Raw genomic sequence first — 14,871 nt, forward strand, 5'->3', positions numbered from 1 at the left:
GGGGAGTGGGGAATTTTGGACCTCCCTGCTTAGGCGGCTGCCCCCGCGACCTGGCCTTGGATAAGCGGAAGAAAATGGATGGATGGACTTTATATAAAAAGGGGACTCAAGTTGCCCTCAAAAGTAATTATAAGTCCACTTTCTCCATTCCTAAAGCTCACTTTCGCTCTCACTTCCACTTGTCATCCCATATGTGGTAGGCCCCCACTTTGTGGGTGAGCCTTTGTTGGTCTTATCATTGACTTGGCAGTAGAGCAGAAAGTGGGTTTGTGGGCTCAGCAGAACCAAAACAAAAAGCAGCAGCATCCGAAGCAACAACAACAAACATAGAAACCACTGAATAATCCTACTACTCGCAAGGCTGCCAAATGAACATAGCGCCAGCAACCCTTCAGGCCTCTAAAGGACTAATGAGGAGCCCAATCATGCACTAATCAAGGCTGCAAACCCTTTCAGGAGCTGGTGCCAGCATGCTGTGGAGCCGTTAAAGGGGTGTCATTAAAAACGGCTAAAATTATAAAGGCAAATCTTACATCCAGATTTAGCCACTGCGAAGAGAATGCAAGTGACACTGGCATTTGAAGAGTGTGTGTGACACTATTCCCGTCGTACAGTGCTCACGTCTGTACCATAACACGGCTCCATGAAGCGGAAAACCGGCTTCACGTGTGTGTCAGACCACTTCAGCGAGCGTTACATAACATGGGGAATTGTTTGTGTCAGTAGAATTCCCTTCAATCCACTCGACTGTGCAAATCACTGTCCACAGGATGAGGTTGGTTACTGGGAGCATTGTTGACATTTAACATTTCAAGCATTACAATTGTAAAGTCAACAATGTATTATTTTGCCCAACATTTCTTTTGGCACCACCAGATACAAACAATTAAGCACATGAAAACAGTAAATCTGCTCTATTTACGGTAGGGATGGGTAGCATTGAAATTTAAACAGATAAGGTTACAACACCGATTCCCAGTACCTATGAATCAATACCAATACTTAATGATGCATGTTAATAAATGATACATTTTTTAACAATAAAATCATTTTTCTGAATGTAACATTCACAAATGAACTGCTTATGATAACCAGGCTGTTCAGTTTTTATAATCACATTTCTGAGTCTCATTTGCAAGTATTATATAATACACTTTGCATGCAGTTGCAATCCCAAAATGTTCGATGGCGTTAGACATGTAGACTACAGTTTGTTGTTACCTAGCTAGAAAGTAGCCTTTGCAATGCCGCTGTATGTGCCAGGCTAGTTTTTTGTTGCGCCCCACAAAGTGTTCGTAAGTATTGTGCTTATTACACACTAGCTGTTTGATTGTCATGTGCATCGTTATTGTAGTTTTCATTAACACATTTGGAGGTTTTGAAATCTGCTTGTCAAACTGCTAATGGTAATCAGTAGCATGTATATGGCAAAGACAATGTAAATTAGCATCATGTTAGTGCCTTTTTTAGAAAAATGGAGCCTTACTTTACATCCATCCATTTTCTACTGTTTGTCCCTTTCGGGGTTGCTGGAGCCTATCTCAGCTGGATTCGGGCGGTAGGCAGGATACACTCTGGACAGTCAAGCTTTTTTCTATCAGGCATACTTGTTTTCTTTGCATTATAAATTGCAGCATTACCTTGATACAGTTTGGCGGAGTCTGATCTGAAGTTTGCTTGAGTGATGGCGCAAGTAGTTGACCCAGTGTTTAATCTGTAACCAGATGTGACGCCACGAGCAAGAAAGGTCTCGAAAAATGGCACCATTGGATTTTACGTGAATCAATACCCGGTTGTACGGATGGTCTGTGCCTCTATAAAAAGGTATTGAATTCGGTACCCATCCCTAGTACATAGAACACTCCGCAAAATAGCGAAAAATGCGTGGAATTGTGGCCCCTTAAAAATGTCTATTCTTGAAACTACAATAAAGCCTGGATTGCACTGCTGAATCAGAGCACCAATGTATTCTCGGCTGACTTGTTCTTCCCCCTCCAAACCCTACTCTGACCATCAAGAGTCACCATCCAGCCTTAAACCTTGTTGTAATTAAAGTAACAAATTACGATGTCAATTTCTCTTCAACTTGCTACAAATTTTGAAGCCAAATCACAAGAAAGTTGACTTTCAAAGCTATTGCATGAATCTGTAGCCGTGCAGGGCGCCACCATCTCGCAGTGGTCACATCGTTACATTTTACATGTATACTGTAATATGCTGTACACCAGGGGTCTCAAAATTGTGGTTAGCAGGCAATTTGTGGCCCACAGTGCCATATTTGTTAGCCCTCTACTTCATAGTAATCTTCAACATTTTCCAGGCCAAGGACCCCCAAACTGAGGGAGAGAAGAAGCGGGGACACCCGACAAATATTGTATGAAATTATGATTGAATTTTACATTAAACCGGTCCTAATGCTACCGTGTTATTGTGCAATTGTAGCGATATTCAAATAACATTATTGGGTTTCTAATAGTTAGCTGGTAACTAGCAACTGGTGAGCCAATCATTAGCTGAAAACTAGGGCGCCAATCGCCAGCGGAAATTTTGCGCACCAATCACAAGCTGACAACGAGAATGCTTATCATTAGACAGCAAATAGAGCGCTAATTGCTAGCCGACAACTAGAGCAGTGGTCCCCAACCACCGGGCCGCGACCCGGTACCGGGACGTGGCCCGATTGGTACCGGGCCGCAGAAGAATTTTTTATAAAAAAAAAATTAAAAAAACTATTTTGTTAATTTTTTTTTTTATTAAATCAACATAAAAAAACACAATATACACTTACAATTAGTGCACCAACCACAAAAACCTCCCTTTTTCATGACAAAAACGTCCCTTTTTCATGACAAAGAAGAAAGAAAAAAAAACAAGAAAAAAAAAAGGAAGACCTCTGGTTTAATGTGCACCCCGGGCAGCTAATAGGATAGGATAGGATATACTCTATTTATCCCACAATAGGGAAATTATGTGGTTGCGTTGTAGATTTTACACACTTTAACAAAAGTAAAATGTGACTTTACATTTTCAATGCCTGCTGCTGTTATTCTTTTATTTAATATTAAGGCTTTACCAAGCCCTGCAGGCTATCTCAGGCAGGTGGCCGCTGCTGACAAGAGTGAATGAACACAATAAAAGGAGATAAAGAGAGAACAGACTGTGTTGTTCTTGCGAATGAGAAGTGCATGGACGTGTGCAAACTAAGCCTCAAGAGACTGATTGCCTACTGCTTTTTAGCCTGGTTTAACCTGTCATCTTCTTCATATTCATTATGATGGACTGTGGCTTATAGAAATTGTCAGAATTTTTAATAATATTTAATTGGATCACCAAGCAATTACAATAATGTCTGCTTTTCTTATTGTTACTGCTTAAAAAATGTTTGCATTATTTTAGTTTTGACACTTTGCCAGAAGCAGTACTCGATTAACCAGTTCGAGAGGAAACATACGAGGTAAACCCTGAGGGCCCGCAACCAGCATGAGAGCACACCCATCACTTATTAACACATAACAACCTCCTGTCAATACCCCCAACACACCACCGCCAGCGTGCACTCCACAGGTTTTATTACAGCAAAATACATCATGGATAATTGGAATACTGGTCCCGATAAGGACGGCAATCGTTACACATGGGAATTCTTAGAGTAACTCACGATTCGGATTCCTGGGGTGATGATTCAATTTAGAATCGATTCTCAAATTTTACACCATTCTCATAATATACTATATAACACAGCTTTACAATACTAAAGATATATTTTTTTTTTACCAAAAATAAAAGGAATAGCATCAATGATATTTCTAATATCAATAATAGTCTCTCTCTCTCGCTTATTTTTTAAACACCCGTACCATGCACTATAAATATAGTTTTGCTATAAAAAAAGAGTAATATGATATGTAGAGTACAGGTCAAAAGTTTGGACACATCTTCTCATTTAATGCATTTTCTTTATTTTCATGACTATTTACATTGTAGATTGTCACTGAAGACATCAAAACTATGAATGAACACATGTTATGTACTTAAAAAAGAAAAAAGTGAAATAACTGAAAACAAGTTTTATATTCTATTTTTATTGGGGGTTTTTTCAAAATATCCACCCTTTGCTCTGATTACTGTTTCGCACACTCTTGGCATTCTCTCGATGAGCTTCAAGCACACCTGTGAAGTGAAAACCATTTCAGGAGACTACCTCTTGAAGCTCATCGAGAGATTGCCAAGTGTGCAAAGCAGTAATCAGAGCAAAGGGTGGCTATTTTGAAGAAACTAGAATATGAAACATGTTTTCAGTTATTTTACCTTTTTTTTTAAGTACATAACTCCACATGTTCATTTATAGTTTTGATGCCTTCAGTGACAATCTACAATGTAAATAGTCATAAAAATCTATAAAAATAAAAAAAAACACATTGTGTGAAAAGGTGTGTCCAAACTTTTGGCCTGTACTGGCTATGTATTGTTTTTACTTTCTTTTATTACAAAAAAGTTGGTCTGAGTTATGAAACTCAAAGGCTAAAATTGAGTCCCATTCTGGCTGTGGTGTCTCTGTAAAATAGTTTTTTTAATCGTTTGACACTTGACAGCCCTAATTATCATAAATTACAAGTTTTAAAAAAGTAGGCAAAGAGGCAATGAGGTAGTTCTATAACAGAAAAACTACAGTACTAGTATTTTGTCTGATATTGCAGCGTGTCTTCCTATAGAAAGTTTACCCAGACCAACAATTGGAAAAATTGATCAATTGAGTTAAATTGCTTAGTCTGTTTTTATGTTGAGTCTTTTAACAACCGAGTCAAAATAGACTGCGCCAATAGGCTGCAACCAGTAGGTACTGTATATTCCATTCAGTTTCAACATACCTATGATCTGAAGAAGCAAGGGTAAAAAAACAGAACACATGAGAAAAATGAGCTAGATATGGGGTGCCCACACTTTTTCTGTAGGCGAACTACTTTTCAATTGACCAAGTCGAGGGGATCTACCTCATTCATATAGATAATTATATTTATTTATTTGTGGAAGCGACGTTTTTGTTAACAAGTCAGTGTTTAATGATAATGCAATCATGTTTAACACATATAGATTCCTTTCTTTCATGAAGACAAAATTATAAGTTGGTGTATTACCTGATTCTGATGATTTGCATTGATTGGAATCAGACAGTAGTGATGATAACGTCCACATTTTCAAATGGAGGTAAAAAAAAGTCCTTCTTTCTGTCCAACAACACATGAAAAAGGTTGCTTTTTGGCATCTTATTTGTCCAGCTTCCCTACTCCTTTTTATACACTTTACAAGAAATACATTGGCACCAAACTTCGTAGCTTGCTAGCTTGTGCACGCTAGCTTTCTGAGACTCTTATTTTGTTGGCGCAGGCATTATGAAGCAGGGCTTTTATTGTGAAGACAGCGACTGTGTAGTCGGTCTTTAGAGTTTTGACAGCATGTACTGCTCGAGAGTCTGTTGAAATAAAAAGTGTTTCTCACCTTCCTGTCGGTCATTTTTTCTTAATAATTATCTCACAGCAGCCAGCGTCATCTCACAAGATCCTCTGGTGCCGTGAATGTCAATCAAGTGACGAAAGTGACGTCTTGGTGAAGATTGATGATCGCTTATTTTTAGGTCTATTTTTTTAATGTCTGGCTGGCGATTTACTGACACACCCTCCGCCATCGACTGATAGCTCGCGATCAATGTAATGGGCACCTCAGAGCTGGATCGATTTGATCGATTATGGGTGAAATTGCACAGCACATGTGATGGTTGTAGCCAAGGGGAATGCCATCAACATTCAATCACACGCAACAGAATTTTCAGGAATTGTGATTATGACACCATTACAAATTTCTTTGTACGCATTTGAACACTTCTTCCCTTAAAAAAGCCAACAGTGTTTTGAACCAACTTACACTTCATTTATTTGTTGTGGTGAACATTTTTATACCAGCGCTCACCCTACTCTGAAGGACTTGTTGCCGAAACAGTGCAGCAACCAGAAACATCAAGTGAACTTGCATAGATATGAACAAGACTATGACTTAGTGCCAAAAACACTAACGGACACGAGTGCGAGAGAAGGCCTGACAAGCGGTCCGCTTTTCATTATCGCACAGCAGTGAGGTATTTTTATCAGAACATGTTAAGTGTAAGCAAAACCCGCCCAGAGGGCCACACCCCTGCGTGAAGACACGGGACACATCAGGTCCTAACAGCATTATCAAGCATGAACGTAAGCAAGCCCTGGGAACTAGAACTGACTTATGTAACCCTCTTAAATGAGCCTCATATGCTTGTTATTATGCTGCTATCACCACTGAATCCCATGGAGCACTGCGCACACACACACACACACACACACACACACACACACACACACACACACACACACACACACACACACACACACACACACACACACACACACACACACACACACACACACACACACACACACATCGCACTTTGACCAACCATCACAAGACTTGCACTCATATCCCTTCAGCTCCTCGTAGTCGGGTCGCCTCTTCAGAAAAAAATAAATATGTATGCTGCATTAAACACATGGGTGGGGAGAAAATACATGGCTTAAATAACAGTTTCATTTTATATCGTTGAAAGACTGCCATGATCACCCGCTTAAATGGTCTTTAATAATAGAATAATGGTGGACCAGTCAGGATAACTCTTAGGTCAGACTTGGGCAAATTAAGGCCCGGGGGCCGCATGTGGCCCGTTAGGCTTTTAAATCTGGCCTGCCGGACAGTCCCAAATAATTTTTTTAGATTTTTAAGATCAAAACTGTCGCAGCCATTATGATGTGCAGTGATGTTTTCAAATGACCGTAAGTCTTGAACTATACAAAGTATGTCAATGGTTGGAGTCTGCGCTTTTGCATGATATACTAGTTATTATGATAATCTAATTAGTTACTATGGTAATCTAATTAGTTACTATGGTAATCTAAGTCACAGCAGCTCAGACAAGTCACTAAACAGTGTGGGGTGTTTCCACAGGGTGTTTCCAGAGCAAGCCTGAAAATGCGGGTGTTGGGGAAAGACGCTGAAGGAGATTTTTCCAACAAAGTTCTAAAGCTTTATGATATATCAGATTGTAGGTGGGGTTTTCTTACCCTTCGCGTTCACATTTTGTGGTGTTTGTTGCATTTTTGTTGCGTTTCGCTGGATTGTATATCGTCGATCGAGAGGGGGTGTGACGTTCATATGGGTCAATATTCAGTGTTCTATTGTTCATAGTTAGTATTGTAAATCCCACAGTCTTTATTTTCATGTACATTCTGGGTGTTTCATTCAGTAAAAAAAATTACAATTCCAAGTTTTTTCAGGGGTCTATCATAAAGTTTTTAGCTTTCAAGCAGACATTATTGTGAAGTTTTGTATTAGTGTTCCTAAAAATAGATATACCGGCCCCCAGACACATTTTTTTCTCTAAATTTGGCCCCCGAGTCAACATTTTTTTGCCCAGGCCTGTTTTAAGTTGTGTTCACAACAGCCTGGGTGCTAACATAGTGTGTAGTGTTTGCACAGGTTAACTTTGCCATATGCATTAAGGATCAAGGTCTTACCATATAACATTTTAAATGTGTCCCAGAGGTATTATCTTGTCCAAAATCTCGCCTTGATGCTAGAATTCAGACGTTTTAAAAGTGATTTTAGTAAGCCTTACTGCAAACAAAACAATGGTGTGTGTGTGTACCTTTAATGCAAATGAGCAATTGTTTTCCGTTCTCTGACAAGAAGTGCCGTTGTCTAACTTTTACTCATACACTTTAACTGTACTCGTCCAATTTAAAAAAAATGGCAAGTCATACATAACAATGTAACACTAAGGAGTGGGGGAGGACACATGAACATAGCGATGTGAGATACCGCTACTACAGGCTAGCCTGACAAAAAAGAAAATGATAAAACCCCCACACCTACAGCTGAACTTTGGAAAGTTTGCCGAGCTCCGGGCTTTAAAAGGGAACTTCACTTTTTTTGGAATTTTACCTTTTTGGTGTTTTGTGTTTTTTTGCATTCTAACATATCTAACGGCTCGTTCTTAATGGCTAGCAACGCAGCTAATGGGAGCAATAAATTCTACCTCTAAAAATGCATTAAAAATGCATTATAAAAACGTTAAAAATACTACAGGTTACGGAACGTAACCTGTATAATAACAAAAATGTAGCGACATTGTTATTCTAAGAGTGAAGACTGAATAACTGTTTTTATAGCGTAGTAACACATCAGCATGTTACGGTATTAGCTGTAAATGCTAACTAAGGGAAGAGATAAACCAACTTCTACGTCAGCACGAAACACGTTTGAGTTTGTACTGCCCAACACAATGGGATAAAACACCAATATGTGCCGAGAGAAAAACATGAACAATTATGTTACAGTATCTGTAAAGTGTTAGCCCACATTTCATGTTTTGTTTGTACACAGCTAGCCAGATAGCACATGCTATCTGTCATGATACATGCATAACGTGCTGCGTGCATAGTCATAATAAAGTGTGACTCACTCGATGGACAGTTGGTCCAGCTGGTCGGGGATGTTTTTTTCTGGTTTATTTGGGTAAGCACTCAATTTAAGTCAAAATAGCTTGGCTTCAAGTTCCACATTTGCAGCTTCAAGTCATTTTTCACCTCATTCTATTGGCTTCAATCTGCTCTAACGTCTCACTCTTCCTTTGTACTGGCTTCTAGAAGCAGTAGTTAATTCTCCATGTATTCAGCTTGAAAAATATAATGTCCACAAAATAGTCGTTTTTGTTGATTTGTTACTGTGTCTGCCATGATTAGAAGATACACACCCGTTTCAGGAAATTGCCAAAAATCGGAAGTCTGCTGCTATGGAAACGCAAAGAAATCTGCCATGGTATTAGTTCCAGCATTGACTAAAATGAAATAGTGTACATATTACATATTGTGAGGAATGTGTCTGTTACTACGTAATATATCGATTTGCAGTGTGTATAGAAAATGTTGGAGGGCTTTGAAGGCTACAACAGTGATTCCCATTAGCCACACCGTCCAAGCGTTTATCATTTTTAAAATCCTAATCCTAAAATCCGTCATAATGATTGTGAACGATAGGCAAAATTGCAAAAAAAAAGTGCAGTTCCCTTTTAATTTAGGTTGTGTAGCAAAGCATGATCGTCCGATACCAATCTGTGGCCAATTGATCGACACTCTACAGTTGAAAGTAAGCAGCTATTATCAGGAAGTTAATAAGTAATTTAAAAAGGGTGTATATATATAAATGATAAATGGGTTGTACTTGTATAGCGCTTTTCTACCTTCAAGGTACTCAAAGCGCTTTGACACTACTTCCACATTTACCCATTCACACACACATTCACACACTGATGGAGGGAGCTGCCATGCAAGGCACCAACCAGCACCCATTAGGAGCAAGGGTGAAGTATCTTGCTCAGGACACAACGGACGTGACGAGGTTGGTACTAGGTGGGATTTGAACCCGGGACCCTCGGGTTGCGCACGGCCGTTCAAATCCAGGCTCGGGATATTTCTGTGTGGAGTTTGCATGTTCTCCCCGTGACTGCGTGGGTTCCCTCCGGGTACTCCGGCTTCCTCCCACTTCCAAAGACATGCACCTGGGGATAGGTTGATTGGCAACACTAAATTGGCCCTAGTGTGTGAATGTGAGTGTGAATGTTGTCTGTCTATCTGTGTTGGCCCTACGATGAGGTGGCGACTTGTCCAGGGTGTACCCCGCCTTCCGCCCGATTGTAGCTGAGATAGGCGCCAGCGCCCCCCGCGACCCCGAAAGGGAATAAGCGGTAGAAAATGTATATATATATATATATATATATATATATATATATATATACACACATATATATATATATATATATATATATATATATATATATGACAATATAACAACTGTTAGTGTGTCAGCATTGTCGAAGTCAATACATGATATGAAAGGGGAGGGCAGAGACATAAAACCATAAACTGGTGGTTTCAATACCAAGAGTAGCATCAATCAATACTCGAGTGATGAGGTCGATATTTTTACTTTCTCAAAATGTTTTCTGTTGTGATTTTTGTTAATATGTTTACAAACCCAGGAAGTATTAATATCATAATAATGTACACATGATCTGGTTTATAAGACTAATGCCAACCAAGTTCTAGCCCAGGGAGTCACACGTGTTTTCGTCGAGGGCAACATTGCAGTTAGGGCTGTCCTTAGAGGGCCGCTTGTCACAGCGAATAATACATGAATTTGCCTATACATTTAAATATTATATATTTTTTCTGAACACTGTAAAAAAAAAAAAAAAAAAAAAAAGAGTATAATTTTACAAAAAAAACTGGCAACTCACTCACCGGAATTTTACAGCAGTAAAAAGTGTGTGTTTTTTATTTTTTATTTTACAATAAATGAAAAAACTGTCAGCTTAGTGATCAGAATTTTACTGTAAAATGTGACTGGGGTTTTACAACGTCTTACTGTAAATGGAAAAACAGCACCACTATTATTTTTCTTTTTAATTCTGGGAACCGAGCTGCCAGTTTTTTACCGCTAAAAAATGTGCGACCTTTTTTCTGTTTACAGTAATACACGGTAAAATCAACAAGCGTAGACTTTACCATGAAAAAAAAAATGCTCAGTTGTCAGAATAGATAGATAGATAGATGGATAGATAGATAGATAGATAGATAGATAGATAGATAGATAGATAGATAGATAGATAGATAGATTATACTATCATAATTTTATTTGTATTTATTCTTTTATCTAACATTAAAATTCTTTAAAAAAAACACCATACATTTAACCCCTAAAATCGACAGTGAACAATTTGCTTTGAAATCATAGTTTCAGCAGGTATCTTCAGCATTTGTTTTAACTTTAACCCAAAAAAGTGTTTGGAAATTATGACAATTCAATATTTGTTGCAATATTGGTTAATATTAAAGTTGAAAAATTGTGCAATTTCATGCAGTTGGTCCATTTTTTTCTGTCCAGACCGAAAGAACAATAATATTTAGTAACCAAACATACGTTACCTTACAGTGTTGTCCTGATACCAATGTTTTGGTACCGGCACCAGTGCCAAAATGTATTTCGATTATTTTCAGTACTTAACGATACTTTACTAAATAAACGGGACCAGAAAAAAATTGCATTATTGGCTTTATATCAACAAAAAATATTACAGTACATTAAACATATTTTTCTTATTGCAAGTTTTTCCTTAAATAAAATAGTGAACATACAAAACAACTTGTCTTTTAGTAATAAGTAAGCAAACAAATGTGTCATATTCCATTCTTATTTGGCAACATTATCAAGGATAAATAGTAGTTTATAAATTATTAATCTACTTTTAAATTAACTGTTAAAATCTGCTTACTTCTCTTTTAACATGTTATATCTACATTTATGTTAAAATGTAATAATCAGTTATTCTCCTGTTGTTTGGATGCTTCACATTAGTTTTGGATGATACCACAAATGTAGGTATCAATCCGATACCAAGTAGTTACAGGATCATATATTGGTCATATTCAATGTCTTCATGTGTCCAGGGATGTATTTCCTGAGTTTATAAACATAATGTGAATTTACTTTTCAGAGGTGGTATAGTACTGAATATGATTATTTAGTATCACGGTTCTATGCTACCGTACAATCCTAATACCTTATTGAAGCATATTTTTTCTCAATCCTTCAAGGGCCGTGCGAAATAATGCGACCTGGCCCCCGGGCCTTGAGTTTGACAACTGTGTTCTAGCTTAATGTGGAGGAACTCGTGTTTGCTGGGAAACATTATGCAACACACAGATGCTGCACAGCAGGAGAAGCACACAGGAGGTCAGGTGTTACCCCTAAAGACACAGCAACACATTTGCATGAGCAATTTCCTTTTCAAATTGCCTCTGTCAGTGCGGAAGCACTTCACCGTCTCCCAGGCAAATTCAAAACGAACACAGGAAGTTTATAAAAAGAAATCACAAGCAGGAGGCATCTCCCAGTGTCGCTTTACATACTTACAGGTGAAACTCAAAGAAATTTGAATATTGTGCTAAAGTTCATTCATGTCAGCAATTCAATTTCAAATGTGAGACTATGTGATATAAACTCATTACATACAAAGTAAAACATGTCAAGCCTTTGTGTTTTAATTCCGATGGTAATGGGTTACAGTTTGTGAATACCCCAAATTTTCTGAGATTTTCAATTTGAGGTTTTCATAAAATGTAAGCCATAATCATCAAAATGATAACGAAATAAGACTTGAAAATATATTTAGTTACATGTTATGAGTATATGTCATATATTAGTCGTACCTTGTAAATTTCATTGCTGGAATAAATGAACATTTTACAAATTTTTTTTTAGTTTCACCAGTTCGCATGATTCCTTTTTTTTTTGCAGTATTAATTTGTTTGTGTGGACTGCTGAATAAATAATATAAATAATAATGCAAATGACGTTTCAAACATTGTGAATTGTACATTATAATTATATAGTGACTCAAAGCAGTTTACATTGAGAAAGCCATTATCTTTAGCAAATGATGTCCAAACTTTTTGGGCTGAAAAAAATTTGGACGGGGGCTGAAAACTAACTGCATGTAAAGTAACAACACCCTATACATATACAGTATATGTGTATATAATATATTAATATAATGGATATATATTTAATATAATTGGATATTACTTCCATGACGACCTCTTTAAAGTTTTGTAATCAATCAGAAATATTGAGCAGCTAAAATGCGCCTAACATGGATAAGTGTGGAGAGTGTATTTTCCCATCATGCATTGTAAATTAAAGTACACTGTTTTATTTTCTTATTTTTTTTAAAACACGCTGGTACTGTTTAACTGAGTGTAATAATACAGTGGCCAAAAATAATAAATATACTTGTTAAATAAAACATTTGCCTTGTTTTTGACATATACTTAGGTCTACTACGCTACTGTGTTTTAATGTTGGTCATTATGGTGGCACTTGGAGATCCACTGCACAAGAGTAAATGTGCCATATAAATATAACTCACTTCACTACTATAAAAGGATTGTGGTTATTATTTCAGCACCATTTGAAACCTCTGTGTGACTTCCTTTGAAAGAGAACAAAAATGAAAAAAATGACAGAAAATGACTGCCTCGTCATCACATTTGCCTCATTTCCCATCAGACTAGACATACTTCCATTTTCTTCACAAAAACACATTGCTAACATCTCTACATTCATCGCATAAATTACAGTCACCATCAAATTAACGTGCTGCTGTTATTAGGATTGACAATTTTTCAATAATATAAAATTAAATAAAAAAATAGATCAATAAAATTGAATTGAAAAAAGGTTTGACAATGTAACACTCCATTGTACCCTTCTTCATATTATTTTTTATTAATTGCACTGCAAAACAAAAGAGAGAATGAGGCTCTTCATTAACACACTGGCACAAATGGATTACATTTAATACAAAAAAACAAATCCTCTACAAAGCTATTAAAGTTGTTTTTGATGTTAATAGTTCTGCATCATTATTACGAGGTGCATTTTGCTATTTTGTTACTTTAAATGTGTCAAAAGCAGGTATTGTGCTGCAGCGTGGAACCACAACATAATATCATTGTTCAATTGCTAACAAGCTATCACTTTAGAGCAGTGTTTTTCAACCACTGTGCCGCAGCACACTTGTGTGCTGTGAGATATTCTTTGGTGTGCCCTGGGAGATTATGTCATTTCGCCTAATTGGGTTAAAAATATTTTTTTGCAAACCAGTAATTATAATCCGCAAATGTGTCGTTGAGTGCCTGTGCTGTGTAGAGCTCGTCAGCGTAACCGTGTAATACTCTTCCATATCAGTAGGTGTCAGCAGGTAGCTAATTGCGTTGTAGATGTCGGTAACAACGACGATGGTTTGCAGGTAAAAAGCTATCGAACACTTAAACCAAAAATAAACAAAAGGCGAGTGCAGCTATGAGGCATTGAAGCTTAGGGATGGCTATGCAAAACGAAGCCAAAACAAACAAAAACTGAATGCTGGACGACAGCAAAGACTTACAGCGTGCGGAGCAGACAGTGTCCACAAAGTAAATCCGTACAATAGAGTTGGTATGGTATGGTATGACAGGACAATCAACAACAAAATAGGAGCACAAGACAAGACACCAAAAAAACTCCAAATAAGTCTTGGCGGGATGCTACAGGTTATGACAGTACACCTATTTTGAGACAAGAGATGTAGTGATGGTTATGGTTTGAATTAATATCCAACAATTGCAAGAATGACTTTTTACTGTCAATATCGGCTGCTGAGTTTAATTTTTAAATGTTTTCTGCTGGTGGTGTGGCTCGGGTTTTTTTAATGGAAAAAAATGTGCCTTGGCTCAGAAAAGGTTGAAAAACACTGATTTTGAGAAACAACATTAAGTAGGTTCACCTGCTCGCTTACTCTCACCCGTCGCGACATTTGCTGAAAATACGCAGCAGAAAAACGTGTAATATAATGATAAATAGGTGGTTTTAGAACAGTTGACCAACACACCACAGCACTACTGCCACTGTGTAGCTTACCTGACAGTAGTCCCTTCCCGAGTGTGGACGAGTAAAAAAATGTTGATTTTTCCCTCAGTGGTGCACCGTTTTCCTTCAACGGATCCGATGGTGAATAAACTTAAAGAAAATATACGCCAAATATAATCCGCCTGTTTATCACAGGGCATGAACTACCGTGCCGGTGATCTCGAGCGGGATGCCCGCTAGTGTGTTTATGTCTTGACTGTGTCGTACAACCTTGAGTCTTTCAGTGCTGCACAACTTTATAAACACCCTCACGCACGCCCTCTGGTG

At 37.8% G+C, this 14,871-nt stretch overlaps 1 protein-coding gene across 2 annotated transcripts in view; it reads right to left on the reverse strand.

Annotated features, from left to right (window-relative positions):
- The window catches only part of pip5k1bb (phosphatidylinositol-4-phosphate 5-kinase, type I, beta b), an 84,711-nt gene extending 69,883 nt beyond the window's left edge, over positions 1 to 14,828 (reverse strand). For both annotated transcript variants that reach the window (XR_009807522.1, XM_061906346.1), the window contains exon 1: positions 14,596 to 14,828. The gene's annotated coding sequence lies outside the window, so the exon portion shown is untranslated. The remainder of the gene's footprint in view (positions 1 to 14,595) is intronic.
- Positions 14,829 to 14,871: the final 43 nt, after the last annotated feature.

Source organism: Nerophis ophidion, linkage group LG07 (genome assembly GCF_033978795.1).
Source record: "Nerophis ophidion isolate RoL-2023_Sa linkage group LG07, RoL_Noph_v1.0, whole genome shotgun sequence".
NCBI classification, from domain to species: Eukaryota; Metazoa; Chordata; class Actinopteri; order Syngnathiformes; family Syngnathidae; genus Nerophis; species Nerophis ophidion.